Below are 16,332 nucleotides of genomic sequence, written 5' to 3' on the forward strand. Positions count from 1 at the left end.
AAACAGGACTAAGATTACTGCTGCATACATGGAATAATGTGAAAAAGTATTTAAAGTATTCAGAAGGTGGGAAGACCAAACAAAGGTAGACAATTAGTTCAGTTCATGGTCTTAAATGACCAAAAGCTCCCTTCTTCACTTGCAAGACTAATGCTAAAATCACAGCAAAGCTCAATAATATGAAAATCTTGATTTAGCCTATGCACATAAAGACCTTTTATTTTCATCTATATAAATGCTTCCCTTTGTTGACAGGATTACACTCCTGTGCATTAGAAGTGAACACGAGATTAGTCTGAGCTGCTTTTTTACTTAGGACATTTCTCTGTTTAGGGTTTCTGCCAGAATTTTGGTTTTTAATTTACTTATTCATTGATTATTTTGTTATTTTACCAACAGAAAAGCAGTGAGCAGTGCAGTTTGATTAAAAGCCCCATGTCATTTCATTGGTTCTTTGAACAGATCACAACTACAGCATCCATCAGTGATATTGCTGTAAGACAAAATTCCATAGGATTTTCCCTAACATCTGGAAAAGGAAATAAAAAAGGACAAATACACAAGAACCAGACTCATACCCCTAAAGGTCTGATTGTTACCACTTGAGGGCATGTTGATTTACCTCCTGTTGAGAATTTGTTTGTTTTCTTTTTCTCCATCCTCTCACATATGACATCATCTATTTTTAATGTTGATGTTTACATTTTAAAACAACCCAGAGACTCAGCTTCATTTATATATCTTGCTACACAAGAATAAAATTCAAACTGAAATACCTCAACTATTTCTGCTGACACCCAAGTTATCTACTCCTTTCCACTATTTCTCCATAACATTTTACTTGGATTTATAAATCTTGGCACTTCCTTAGTGTAACAGACTGTATTATCTCCATAATTTGTGATTCTGTTAAAAATCTCACAATATCTTACAAGACATTTTTCTTAGGTTTTCAGATCCTTCAACCAAAAGTGTTTACAAAGAAGTCTTAATGTCTTTTGGTTGTAAATTAGAACTGAACTTTCTGGTGTTACAGGGCTTACAGGTTATTTTTTAAGGCCAAAATACCTAAAGTTATATAAAACCTGAATGCATAAACAGCATTAACAGGGATTGACAGACCACTCTATGACAATAACCTGAAGTAAGTGTTAAGTTTAGGCTCATACAGAAATTGTCATCAAAGTCTCTGCTCAACTTGCCGTTTTGTTTAATACATGAGAGATCTAGTTAAGATGATTCTAAGTCAAGAACTGGACGGATCATGGAATGCTAGAGCTTGAGAAATATGAGTACTGCCTGTAAAGAAGATAAGTGAGCAAAACCCAGAGAGGGGTTGCACTGCAAGTGGATGCTCTAGGAGTAAGAGCAGGACTAAATAGCAGGGATAATAAGCAAGCCACAAGGACAAGGTACAGTAATATGCCGTAGAAGTAAAAACAAAAGCAACCTATTGAGTGTCCTAGAGCAATTAGTGCAGTTTGCTCCCGTGGCTGATGGGCAGGCAGCTGTCAGTCAGGCTAAGACACCAGTCTTCAACCCTGGCAGACCAGTCACACCCAGGTGACTGGCTGTAGTTGAATCCTGAAAAAAGACTGCATGAATGTCCATCTGAATCTTAGAAATACAGGACAATCTCGATGCACAAATATAACGTGGACTCTTAAAATGTATTAGATACTGCTATGCAGTAAGCGGCTTGATAAGATCACTGAGAGCTTTGAGTTGGCAGTGATGTCAGCCCATTGTTGTTTTCTGGTTTTTTAGCCTCATCTTGATTTCAGAGACAGATTTTAGGGAGATCCACAACTTTCCCCCAGATGTAGACATATTGCTTGAAAGAAGTACTTTATATGTGTGAAAGCAAATGTACGTGGATGTAGACAGTTTATTTTATATGCCAGAGCAGAAAAACTGGCTGTAATGTCTGTGTGAACCCATCAGCACAGAGGTAGAAGAGGTATAACACTTCATCTGCAGCTGAAAATTCTGTCAATTGACAGAAGAGGAGAAGAGGGACATGGGAAATACAGATGGGTAATATAGATATAGAGACAGAAGTTAAATAGCAAGTATACCAGAAAAAAAAAGGTTTGATACAGGTGAAAGATGTCAGCTTATTGCTTTTTATTTATAGACCTGCCTAGATGTGTATAGTGTTTTGTCATACAAAAATTAAATTGATGCAGATAGCTCAAAGAGTAGAGATGTGACATCAGAATTGGTATGAAGAGAGTATTAGAATGAACTAAAAGGATGTCTTCTCAAAGACCAGACTTTTCTACAAACTACAGAAAAGATACAACACAAACAGAACTTCTTGTGAAGTGCAAAAGAAGTACCAGTTAATTTCTGCTCCCAAAATACACTGTAAAGGTATCAGAAATGTTGTCCCAGAATACAACTTTTATATTTGCTCACACTTAATTGTTCTGAGTGATGCAAGAATATTTCATTTACTTCATTAATATTTGAATTCTAGAAGGGAATTGAATGTTGTAAGGATTCAAAGATTCAAGAGTGATTGAAGGGACTGATTGAGAGATAAATCTAGAATAATGCATATCTAGCAGAGTTTCTCACATTCAGACCCAAAAATGGGAGTGCATTGTAATAGTTATGAGTACCCAACAAGCAAGTGCTATTTGGGTTGCCACCACCTATGATCTGTTGTAGAAAGGAAGTACGTCCTGTGAAGATTGAAGTAACAGAATGAATCTGATAATTTTCTGTGAAGTTAATTATAGCACCATTACTTGTTTACTTTGTTTTTCTGTAAAATGAACACAAGGCTTGTGTGAGTGTAATGGATACATGTATTGTGCTATATGTAGAAATTCTTTTTCATATTGTATAAACTACTGTAGCAATGCTTTGAAGTTAACGAGCCTTCTCAGTTCATTACAGATAAAAATACCAAGTTTCCACCTTCAATATGAAATGAATGAACTATTAACTGTGTAAACAACTTCTGAATTTAATTTCTGGTACCACAGAAGCAGCAACAGCAATTTCTTTTTATACATTTGAGATGTATAAAGACAGACAGCAAACACTAACTCTTAAAAAACTCCCCAAACTGTTTTTAATTACTTTGTAAATTTTTTTAATTGAAGACTTAAGACAGTAATACAGCTATTAACAGAGACTATTTTTACTCCCAGCACTGTGAAGCAGTAGTGATTTATTTGTACTTCATAGGAGGACGCGTATTATTTACAATTCTAAGTGATTCTGAATTTTGAAAGTCTCTGATTCAATTTCACAAAGCAACAAAATGTTTTAGATTGGATGCATAGAACTTGTTGTAAAACAGACAACTTGAGAATATTTTTAATGGGAACAGTTTCAGCTGATAGAAAGAATAAAATATATTTTCCTAAAAGACAAGGAGATAATTTTACCTGTTTTTCCTCTTATATAATCATAAAGGAAAAGAAAAATACTTTAAGATTATGAAGTCCAACCATTAACCTAACACTGCCAAGTCCACCACTAAACCTTGTCCTTAAGTGCCATGTCTACGCGTCTTTTAAAAACCTCCATGGATGGTGACTCAACCACTTCATTGGGCAGCCTGTTCCAGTGCTGGATAACCCTCTCCATGAAGAAATCTTTCCTAATATCCAACCTAAACCTCCCCTGGCACAACTTGAGGCTATTTCTTCTTTCAAACAGCACTGATTAAATGCAAATTCTGATACTCTGCACAACACACCTTCCACATAACAAAAAAAGTATCAAACACTTCCCATTTGCTGTTGTCTTTTAACATAAAAATTTATGAAGTGTCTCTGAGAATAGCTCACTAGGTCACATTTACATGGAAAACTCAGTCTACCTGGGCTAAGTAGGACTGAACTAATGCACATACTCTTGCTTCACAAACTAAATGTCACTAAATGATAACCTGCAAATGCAGAAGCAGGGACTGGGAGATGCACTGGCTGTAGCCACTGATGGCTCCCTCCACTGCAGTCTCAAGAAGCTAATCTTGCTCAGTTCAGAGGGCTTCATCCATGTTCCTGGGAATGACTCAGGACATGAGGAACAAGATAGTATGTGTCCACATTTAGGGTTTTATTTCTACTCTGTCCTGATTTCCTTCCCAGAAATGCTGTGCTTGTAAAAGGCATAGTGTGACACCCTAAGAGACATGTATCTTCTCTGCACAGACAGACACAGTCTGGGTGACAGCAAAGCAAAACTTCCCTAGGGCATACACTAGGATTATCAACAAGGGAGGACTACTTCTGGATTAAAGCTTTGGCCCACTGTCATCTATGGCAAAACTCCCACTGAAGTCAGAGCAGCCCAGATTTCATGTGTGTTGCAGCAATTTTGACTCCCTGCCTGTTCTGCCTTGGGACTTCCAGCCAGAACAATAAGGGTCTTAATGGTGCCAGAAGCTTTTGTGTTATAAACTGCAGCAAAAGTCCTAAAGCCCTTCATATAAACCAAATACTCATCAGCTATTTAAGAAAAACTGTAGGGGATTCAACCTGCATCCACAAATATGTTTCAAATTGGCACACCACGCTAAAACAAACCTTATCCTGTTTAAGTGCTTCCTTTTTCTCTTTTTATGAAAGTGCTACAGCAGAGAATTCATGTTTTGATTGAACACAGAGCAGGCAGCAAGCTAAATTATATACTCAATAAAAATCTCATGCAATAATGATGAAATAAGTGTAAAATGGCTGTAACAAAAGCAGACACTTTATAAAGTAACATCTCCTCTAAATTTCCTATGTGTAGGTAAAATAGAGAAATTGGAAATGCATTAAAAAAAGATGAAATTGTAGATCAGACTGGCCAAAAGTTTTAATGAGACTGTAAAATATTTTGATAAGTCTCTGTTTAAAATATATGTGGCCTTTGTCACTGTGCATAAAACAGACAGAAACTTAGTGAGTGTCAGGAACATAATTAGAAGTCAAGCTGGCATGGGATTACAGTGCTCAACAAACACAAAAAGCCAGTTCTGAGTCCCTGACCTGTGATAAGTTCTGCTGACTTCAGCACAAAGCAAAAATAATTCAAATAATTGTAGGGTGCAGGACTAAACCTTGGTCATTATTTAATCTAAATACAGTAGAGCTCCAGTTTTTGAGGGTGGCATGAACTTTGCAATGAACAGCTATTTAAAAAAGAGATCAAAATTCTGCTGCTACTAACTGAAGAAGCAACCCCTTCTTCTCAGGCAGCATACAGATGCCCCACTTACAATCTACAGCAGTCATGACAAAAGAAATGGATATTTATAGTTGCATATATTAGCCTTACATTGCCATATACAGACAAACACGTACCCAATACGCTATTAGATTAGTTTAGACTAACTTACAATGTTGGGTTTTTTCCCTGAGTCCATATTTTAACATAAACGTTTCAGAAAGGTTTTAAGTTTAGAATTGGGTGTATTTAGAATTCCACTCAGCTTTTCAAGGAAAAAATTTGCGTAAAAGGGCTTCAATTCAAGATCTTCTAGGAATAAAATTTCTCCTGAAATACATGACATTTCCAAATGGAAATGCCACCAGAATAAACCAAAACTTGAGATTCAATTCTAGGTTTACAGAACCAGCTACAGAAAGTAAGAACACCACCACAATTCTAAAAAGTATAAGTTTAGGCACAGCCAGTGGTTTCTAGTTCTTCATCAATAGTTCATCAGTCATTAGCTTGAAGTACAGTAATTATGATAGTAGTCATAACTGTTTTCTGTTTGCTTAAAAATGATAGTGCTGAAGCTTATTCAACTACTCTGCTTGATTAAATGCATGGCAAAAATGAAGCCTTGGCCTACTTTCCAATGCGAGGGCATACAATGGCGTACGATCCTGCACCTTTCCTTTTGGATGGAGTCAAAGGAATAAGGTCATACAAACAAGGTCATCTGTGAGAGTCAGCTGGCATAAAACCAGTCATACGCCAGACATCATCCTTTGCAGAAATAAACTCACTAGCAAAGCTGGATGTCTGGGGGGAAAAAAGGGATGTGGAAAATGAATGTGCCTTAAACATGATCTTCATCGTTCTGATGAGTTATTTAGTAATACATCCCTCTCCTATTGCTAAGTAGGAGGATATATCATGATAGCCATTCTGCAGAACATTCATCATCAGAATATCAGCTTCCTCACACAAGCTTGTCTCCTTAACATCTTCTTATTTGTGTATGTACCCAGTATTTTGTACTTGTAAGAGAGTTTATATATATAGAAATTTTAAAAGGAAAAACAACATAACCTATTATACTGCTAATATGGTTGTCAAGAGGGAGAAGAAAGTATTGTCAGAAATTCAGAATTGGATATTTTAAAAATTATACACTGAGATTTAAGTTTCATTTTTAATCTACTACTTAACAGTGAGATAGCAAAGCAGAAACAGACTGAAGTAATTTATTTTAAAGGTTTTTCATTATCTGAAAATTTGATACTGACAGTTTAAGTGTAAGATTCTAATTTTATATACAGAATGGAATCTGCTGTTTGGTTGAACTTACTAACTAGTCCATTAGACTAATTCATATATATTGCATATACATGGAGAACAGAATTCATTTGTTTCAACTGGCAGATTAGATCATGCTCAACTCATTTGTAAATGATCGGATGTCTGACAAAAATACAGGACGAAACAACTCTTTGGTAAGAGTAATTTCCTATATGGGACTCTTGCTGGACACTCAGCTCTTGACAGATGCTTCAAAAGCAGCAAATACACTGGGCATTTATTCCCATTTGTACTTTTAAGAAGATCATGACCTTTCTTTTGACATGTATGCCCCACAGCTCTTTCACAGTCATCTTACGTTACCCTAATAAGCTAATGCCTATGGACTCCCACTCTAAGAACAGTACAACCAGACCCACAGGGATGACAGCTCAAGGAAACACTTAAACTAGCGTACCAGCTTTTGTAGTGGGTAAAAACAAGACCAAGCACTTGAGCTTTGACTACTTTAGAGAGTTTTTCCTCTTTGCTGCAACTTAGATTAGCCTCAGTCCTTGAGTAACCAGCCTTCAGCGTGTAACAGCTGAGGACTGCCAGAATATCTTTAACCAAGAGCCCTCTTCTCTGCAGTGCATACACATAATTTGTCTCTACACATCAGGGCAAGAAGCCCCAAATTTAGTCATCAGCAAGAGCATCATGCAGGATTGCTGTCTTTTCTAAAAGCATTCCTCCAAGGAATTAAAAACGATCAGACAGTTTGAGAAAGGGCAATCTCAGCCCGTGCTGAATACAAATCAAATATATAAATGAAATTGCACATCACTTAAACTTACTGCTGAGAAGTATTGACAGCAGCATGGCCTCTTCCCTTTCCCTGGTCTCTTCGAGTCTAACACATAGTTAGACTGCTCTTCCCTACTAGTATCCAAAATGCTCCTGACACTACATGTTGCAAGATTTCAATGGGCTGAAGGGTCATCTATTAGGGCAGACTTATTAGTGACTATTACATTTAATAGGGATTTAAGAGTCACTACTTTGTGTGTTGCAAGGTTGTTTGTTTTACAAAGAATTATAGCAGCAAATAGTAAATTCCAATCTCAGTTTAATTTCTAAATCAATTCTATGCTTTTAAAATTATTAAGTTATAATTACTTTCCATTACCTTAATTACTTTAAACTATAAAAATCAGAAATAGTTTCTCACTCTTTTGACCTTGTTCAAGATTTTAAATGGTCTCTTTCAGATCAATGGCTTAAGAATGCTGTGTAGTTTACAGTTTATCTCCTACCTGCTTAAAGGAACTACTTCAGATTTCTTTTATTCCAAACTCAGACTGGAAAAGGAGTGATTGGTGAGGGAGCAGAAGCAGCTCAGTTACTGTGGGCAGACAGAATTTTGTAAGAAGCCCCAGTGAAAACAAATAATGACAACTGTGTTTATGTTTCTACAACTCAAAAATTGTAATTAAAAACTAGTATATTTGCATCTGCATAAATAGAGCCATTCTGCAGAAGGATTCAGACTGCCAATATTTCCTAGCTGAAGGAAACTGATCAGTGACATCTCTTCCACTTCAGTTATGAAACCAAGGCAAACCATTTTGCTTCCTATTTATTCCGTCACACCCCTCCTCAACTGTTTGCCTGATTTATAGGCTACATCCCCATCCAACAGAGATTTCCTTAAAGGTAGGAGGAGAAGATGATGCATTTTGAACAGGATTTGTTGATGGCTGAAGACTGTAACCCAGCCTCTAGCACTGACAATAGCCAGCACTACAATGCTCACCTTGAATGAGACAGTATTGGGGAGGTAATCTCCAAACACCTAACAAAGGTAAAAACTTGTGTTTGCCACATTGTGCTATAAATTGCATTTAATAGATTGAGAGATAAAGTCTAACCAATCTTTTTACATATGACAACATAACACCATATTTGATTTATTACAAAAGTAGTCAGTCTAACCCCTAAATTTTTTTTAATTAGAAAATTATTCAGAAAAAAAAAGAAAATCAAGAAAACTGTGGATTTTTTTAATTCAAACTATTCATAGAAAAATTTAAAAGGAACTGTGATAAAATCTAACAAAAAAATCAATTTCAAGGTACTCAAGTTACAGACCTTTTCATACTTTTGCCTTTGCTGCACCAAAATACAGTGGCAATTCATGCAGTACCTCTAGGCATAAAATTTCCTGATATAAATTCAACAAGAAAGAGAACAATTACGTATTCCGACCTGTGTTTCTTCATTCCTCAAATATTCTTAATACAAGGGTGATTTCTATTTGCATTCTACAATTTTGCAAGTCCACTAATTGCAAGACATTCTAAAATGAGTGTAAAATTAACACCATCCACTTTCTAATGGACAGGGGCTCATATAAAAATTCAACAGTATCAGCAACAAGCTAGCAGGAACTGGTGGGGTGAGGGATAGTAAGAAATTATTTGGCTCACAGTTGAACTTCCTATTTAACCACAGGGATGATCAAATTAAGTCAAGGTCAAGTATGTGACAGAGCAGCTGTGCCATGCAGCAAATGAGGACTACTGGTGTGTATATATATAGCAATACTGTTTTGATTTTCTAACCCACCATTCATGTCTTGCAATTCAAAGCTGCTGCAGGAGAGAGAAAGTGGCCTCCTGCTCTCACAGCCTTTACTTTGAGTTCTACAGGTTCAGCTCCTTCCCAGGCTGATTGAAGCCTTCATGGTAGAGCAGCCCCTTAGCACTCGCTACATCACTTCAGCCCAACTCTTGTCTACAAGGAAAATTTTACAGCTGTCCAACACAGCAACTGCTAACCAACTAACCTTCCCCCCACTGAGAGATTTAAATCTCCCTAACAGAATGAAATGACTAGACCTGAGATAACATTCTTGCCCACAGAAAACTTTATTCTCAGATGTCACTCATCTAGAACTCTTACTAACTGCTACAAACAGATGCTTTCAACATAGAGTGTTTTGTAACGCTTTGGCTTAATAATCTTCATTTTCCTGTTTCAGTAAATGAAAATAAATTGATTTACAACAGTTAATGCACAGGTACTGAAAACAGTGGCTGTAATTTTTTTTATACCCATCTGTCCTCCTCTTATTCCATCTGTTTCCTTCACTCATTGCACTGGAATCCAGCTTCACAAAATGAAATCCAAGCTCTTTCATGTAGCACAGTGTAAGTTACCTAGTTACCCAGCTGAAAGACATTTCAAAATGAATCACTCTCCTTATACTCTGTAGAAGGCAACAGACACAGATTTTTTGGTTAATATATGTCTGAGCAATCTGTCAACAAAATATAAAACTGTCAGTAAATTCCTTCTGATTTCAGATGATGCATTTCAAAATAATACCGTAACGGCTCACCATTTTAATCAATTATTGAGTACGCCTTGGGGATTTTCCACCAATTCCACTTGATGCTGCTCTTAAAATGGTAAGTACCTACATAACTGTATGATTTATAGACTGACTTAGATCTTTATAGCTAATACAATAGTATAAGTGCACGCAATCATATGATTTAATTGGATTATATAGCCTTCATTAAACTGTGTTGACTGACTTTTTTTATTCTTCAACAGTTCTTTGGCCTGTAAATGATTAAAGATTTGGATTTGAGTCTTTACACTAAATGTAAATGTTTAACAGGAAAAGAAAACCTAAGAAAGCCCTCCTCTCTTACAATCCAAAATGGAAGATACAATATAAAGGCTGAAAATAACTTTTGAGAAATTTTGCATAGCACAAATACAAAAGCCACTATAAACAAAGGATATTTCTATGTGTTCCATGGGATACTATAAACAAAGGATATTTCCGCTATTATCTAATCTTTAAGGCAGTGTGGTAAGTGAGGTCATTCAAAGGTCAAGAATGGGAGGTTTCTGTAACTCTATAAAAGGGCTCACACTTTAAATATAAGTATGTCAGTGTTCATGGTGCCTTTAATTTCTACACTAATGATATCTAGAATACCTACATGCCTTTGGTTTATGCATTTACCACTTCATTATTAGCATCACATTAAAAGGGAATAGTTACTTTTTATTTGTGCTACAGAGATCTTTTAACTGATACTGAATTTATACAGAATAGAATATTTAAGAATACTAGCATACAGAATACAGTTCACAGGAACATGCATTTAAACACCCAACTTTGTTATTAGGGTGATAGTAATAGTAATACTTATCACTTCTTTTTTTTTAATTCAACATATTATTTTATTAAAATTTCAGTAGCATAACTGCCTGAAAGAATTTTATTTAGTCAAAAGCTATCTCTCTTGAGACATAGAAGTGTTTATAATATAAGGGAACTTAGAAATATGTAGTGAGAACTTAAGTTGGAAATAAAATATTTTCCAAGACAAAAAACAGAAATAAGCCCTGATAATAGATTTTGTAAAATAGAACTTTCATATTACAGACCCATTATTGTGATGTAGGTGACTAAAAAAATGAGGATTACAATTCTTTTAATCTTCATATAAGCCCATTTTTCCTTTCTGTGGCTGAGTTTGAAGCACTTACAAATGAAAGCAAAAAACAAATGACTGGTATTAATCATGAAGAAAAAAATAAGAGTCTATATGCCTCCTGTAGTCCTTTAAAAAACATTAATATTTGCATAAAGCTAAAGGACAAAAACTCTTACATGCGAAAACATGTATCTTTCAGACATCTGCTAGCTACTTACCTCGGTCTGCTCCATAAATAGAAACTAATTATGGAGAGACTAAAAACAAGACAATGCCCTGGGAAATAAGGGGCAGTCTTTTAAAGTATACTCAAACTGGTGTGAGTAAATCTGCATCATACAGATACATACTTAACACATAAATCTTTTTGGTATAATCTTCCTCCTTTTACAAGCAATAGTTAAACTTCCACTAAACTTCCATCAAAGCAGAATCAGCGTTGATGCATTCGTTCACTAGTAATATTTCCTGCCCTGCAAAGTATCAATATCAACTGTGAATGGCAGAACTGTAAAGACTCTAGTGAAAAAAGGTATTCAGTCCTGAAATTAATGCCTGAGCTCTGACTTTTAAGTGAAGACAGAGATCAGCAAGTCAGCTGCTGCTTATATTGCTTTCTTTTTCATAATCAAAAAATCAGAGGCTTGGGGAGTGCTTAGTAACCTAAACCATTCCTTTCCAGGAACTTGATATGTTTTCTTTTAACATATATTTATAACAGAAGTAGGAGAATAAAGTTAACTTTAGAAACAAGCATGATCCAAGGCTATATTTCAAACCCCAACACTGATATAATATAGAGGTCAGCAGTGAGGTTGAAATTTCAAATTGATATGCTGAGTCAATCCACTAAGGTGGGTGTTAGGGCTCCTCTGTTTCAAAGGGTACCTCAGCTGCTGGTTTTGGACAGTAATGTTTCACAGACTTACTGCAGAAGTGCATATCAAGCAGTCTCTTAGAGCAAATAGCAACGTCTTTATATACTGGCAAAAGGAGGCTGCAAAGGTCAAAATAGAAGGCACTTCAGCCACTCAGAGCTGGAGCGCATCATTAGAGGGACTGAAATGGACCTGGGTCAGGAAAGTTATTTTCCTTGAGAAAGGGGAGGAAGAGGTGGCTGGATGGAGCCACTGAAGTCACCAAAATTAAAAGTTACATGCTGGATTTCACAAAGTTAAACACAACTGTGTTCTTTATTTTTAGGCATCTGCACTAAAGGAAGGGAGATTAAGAAGCCTGAAATGATTATCCTTCACAAGCAGAGTCACTCAGGAATCTGATCTTTATGATTGCAGACACTTGTAAACATTAATTCACCAGGATACAGCACTGAGCTATAATTCACATAGTTTTAGCACCACACAGCAACCCAGCAGTCAAAAAATGTGTCCCATTAGAACAGTGTACAAACTGACAATTTGCTATGCTGCTTTACAAAATCATAATGGGAGGAAATATCTTTAGGTTTGCCTCAACCTACCATCTGCCTACAGAAAAAGGCAAAATGCATTAATTTACATACAATGTTCTGCCAGCCAAGTAGCAGCCATTAAGTGTTATCCCTTCACCTTAAAAGGGACCATTCTATATCCCTTCAGTCTTGGCATATACATTTTCTGTGACCAAAGCAACTGACTATTTAGCAGTGGGCAAAAAAGCACAGCCTAGGGTAGAATATACAACCCCGTGCCCACACTCCCTGTTTGCTATATACTGCTACCCTGACGTGCAGAATATTTGCACAAATACAGGGAACCCTCAATGGCACAGGAGGCAGCACTTGCAGCCTAGAGCAGTCCTAGTCTGTGCCTTCAGAGGCCTATTTCACAGCGGTTGGATGTTAACCTAAATAGCATTTACCTGAGTTTCAAATAAATTACACATTCTTAGCCGTAACTTCCTGATTCAGAGTACAACAGCACTATTGCTTTGGTGTATCCTAAAGCAAGGGCAAAATGAATTGTGTAAGGAAGTCTAAGTGGATGCACTGGGAATGCTAAATGAGAAACACAGATAATCGTTTAAAGAAAAAGCAGTTAGATCACAGAGAATGCATTTAAGTAGTTACAGCAGCAATTATTTAATTTCCAGCTACTCAAGACTATGAGACCACAACTTGAAAATTTATTCAATTACTTTTGGTTTGTAGACAGGTGCTGAACTACAGGATTTTATTTTTCCATGGTTAACTGATCAGAACGTGCTTTTCATTCATTCTTAAATTTTTAGATTTTACTGTTAATGCAGAAAATCTGCATAATGCTGAAAGCTGAAGGGGCAGTGTCAAATAAATGGAACTTAACATCAAAATAGCAGGGCCTGTTGCAGTTTTTGGTATCTTTTTATATTTAGTTACCTGAAAAATTCACTTCAGAATATTAATTCACTGAAAAAATAACATATTCATTAACACAAAATTATGATTGTCATGGTGTTTCATATTCTTCCAGAAGGCTGACTTCAAAAACATAGAAACTTTGGAGCGGGAGGGTGGTAAGAAGGAAACAAACTGAAAAAACCTTAGCTTACCTAACCAAAAGCAAAATTCCCTGTTCAAACTCAAACTGAATGGCATCTTGAAGGCAAGAATAGAACAGGGATTACATGAAGCAAATTGTGTGAATGATGACTTGAGGAACATGGCAAAGAAAAAGAGGAGAATCCTCAAGGTGGGAGACACAAACAAACCAAATATCTGCATTAATTCAAAGAAAACATGGAAAACGTTGACAATGGGTTTACATAGCCTTTTCAAAGACAGGCAAATAAATAGAATCTATCAATCATCAGAGGGATATGCCTTTTTCTTTTCTCCCCACCTTCTGCATCATCAAGTTCAGCTTTATCAGTAGGACATATTTTACTTTCTCAAATAAAGTTAAGAACAGCAGCCCTGATGCCATGAGCATGGCAATACTGTTCAGCTGTGCCTGGTCTCTCTGCTACTGAATAATCTATTGTAATCAGTGTATTAAAGAACAAACCCAATACCATTTTCATGATGGCAACCTGAGGAGCTATACTAAAATTACAGTTAATTATGTATGTGTATGCAGGGGTTAGGCCTCTGTAGAGGGTGGCGGGTCTGGCATGAAATTGCTCTTCAGTTTGCTAGGCAGACAAAACCAAACTGCACTGATCTTCAGCTAAACATGACAGTGATGCCTCCACTGCAAAGCAAAGAGGTGAAATTTCGCTTTACTCAAGCATCATATCTCATAGAAAGAAACAGCTTTTCCTTGTTTTACTTATACAAGTTTAAATAACACTGATATCCACCCATACAAAAATGAGCACTGAATGCTGTCGTGTTACAGGAGAAATGCAGAAGTGTGCGAGAAACATATATAGACCCAGTCCTCCATAGTGTCAAGCTTGCATATTGCTCCATGATAACCACTGGATGTACGATGCACCTTGCTAATGGCCACTCTATTGCTTTCTTTACTGTGCCAAAGCACTTATAGTTAAGGCACAACTTCTCAGTAGCTCAGACAGGAACTTTTGTTCTCTTCTGGTCAGGCTACTACAGCCACCTATTTTTTATTTATTGGATTAATTCTTTGCCTGTTGACTTTCTCCCTTCTTTTCAGACACTGTAAAAGGTTTTGGCTGGGGCAGAGCTAGTTTTCTTCATAGCAGTTTGTATGGTGCTGTGTTTTGTACTTGTGGTCAGAACAGTGTTGACAGCATCCAGGTCACCTCTGTTTCTCACGCCACCCCACCCCTGAGTAGGCTGAGGGTGCTCGAGGAACTGGGAGAGGACACAGCCGGGGGAGCTAAGCCCAAATGAGCAGCGGAATATCCCACTCACACCACATTACATCAAGCTGATCAATAAAGCTGGGGGAAAGAAAGGGGAAGGAGGGATGGTCTGAATAACAGTGTTTGTCTTCCCAAGTAACTGTTATGCACAATGACTCCCTACTTTCCTTGAAATGGATAAATAGCTGCCTACCATGGTTAACCCACAACTGACACAAAAAAAGTTATTAGATTTAGTAGCAAAAGAGCTATATATGCCTCTATTGTCCTTTTTGCAAATCTTTTTTCTTCACTTATTAACAGTAAACTGAATGCATTTAATAAGAGCTAGAACTAAAAAAAGGCAAATGTCAGGCTTCTATAAGGTCACAAAGTATGTTTAGCTCTGGCAAGTTTGTGTAGAGAAAATGTACCATGAATGGAAGAGGTCTGGACTGTATCATCTATCTAAAGTTCATTTACACTTCTGCCTCCATTCCTACAGACCATGTCATCTAATTACTCTCTGTTTTACAAGTCTCTTGAAATATATTTCTATAGCCAGGAGTATTGTGCTTGTTTTGTCTGTTACAACAAAAGGACAAAAATCACACAAAAAGATACGCACAGAAGCAGATAACATGTTTCAATTAACATGTTTCTTAGTTTCAATCATGTCCTAAAAGACTTAAGCTAATCCACTGAACTGATAAAATAAGAATGGTTTAGACTCACATATATGATAAAAATCATCTCAATAATATTTCATATGCAGAGCAAACCCAAATTAAAAAAATACATTACATATTTTGACACAGAAATACAATGGTTAAAACTGCATAAGCCTAATTAGGTCTGAACTCCCACTGATTTCCATATGAAGTTGTGGAGTTTTGTACTTTTGTCTCTGAAAATATACACCTATTGGAAATAAGGTATTTTGCAAAATGTTTTTTGATTCCCTAACTTAATTTTCTTAAGACCGTGCTAATTTTGTGTCCAAAAGACTGTTCTAGGACATCAAGAAAATATGCACAAAGATAAATTTATTCTGTTCTTGAACTTAATCAGTTAATATTAAGTGCCATATTAGTGAATAACAAACATTTTGCGTAGATCAAAACCCATTTTTCTGTTAGAATTGCATTAGAGACATAATGTTAGATTTTGCTAATACATCAAGAGTTAAGCTCAGGGAAAGATCAATAATGTATTATTGATTGCAAAATTAAAATATTTTTTCACACTTTCATTAAGCCAATATAAGACCTCTGGAATTTATCTTTGCAGATGGCCAGCCTGTCTTCTGTAACAACATAATTTTGCAGAGAAGAATCATTTGATGAACAATTAAAACACTGAAGCGAAAAGTCATTAAGAGAGAGGTAGCAAATGTTTTGTGTTTCTGTCAATTTATTTTTTCTCCAGGAGTAAGAAACACTTCACAAAACAAATTTAAATCTCTGGAGAGTAAAATATGCCAGTAAAAAAACCCCAAACAATCCTGCGGATGTAAAATAATACTACATAGACGTGACTTCTTCAGAGGCAAAGCAGGCAAGCTGACTAGATGACACATCTGGCACAATGTCAGTGCAGAAATAAATTAAAAAAAAAAAAAAAAAAA

The 16,332-nt window shown here is 36.3% G+C and overlaps 1 protein-coding gene across 2 annotated transcripts in view; it reads left to right on the forward strand.

The window, feature by feature from the left end:
- Positions 1-9,813: 9,813 nt before the first annotated feature.
- B3GALT1 (beta-1,3-galactosyltransferase 1) overlaps positions 9,814-16,332 on the forward strand; it is a 56,371-nt gene continuing 49,852 nt past the window's right edge. The window contains exons 1-2 of one of the 2 annotated variants that reach the window (XM_039387986.1): positions 9,814-9,914; positions 15,996-16,090. The gene's annotated coding sequence lies outside the window, so the exon portion shown is untranslated. The remainder of the gene's footprint in view (positions 9,915-15,995; positions 16,091-16,332) is intronic. The other variant, XM_027733621.2, reaches the window with a different exon arrangement.

This window comes from Pipra filicauda, unplaced genomic scaffold (assembly GCF_003945595.2).
Source record: "Pipra filicauda isolate LSUMZ 115617 unplaced genomic scaffold, ASM394559v2 scaffold5_size6683894_pilon, whole genome shotgun sequence".
NCBI lineage: Eukaryota > Metazoa > Chordata > Aves > Passeriformes > Pipridae > Pipra > Pipra filicauda.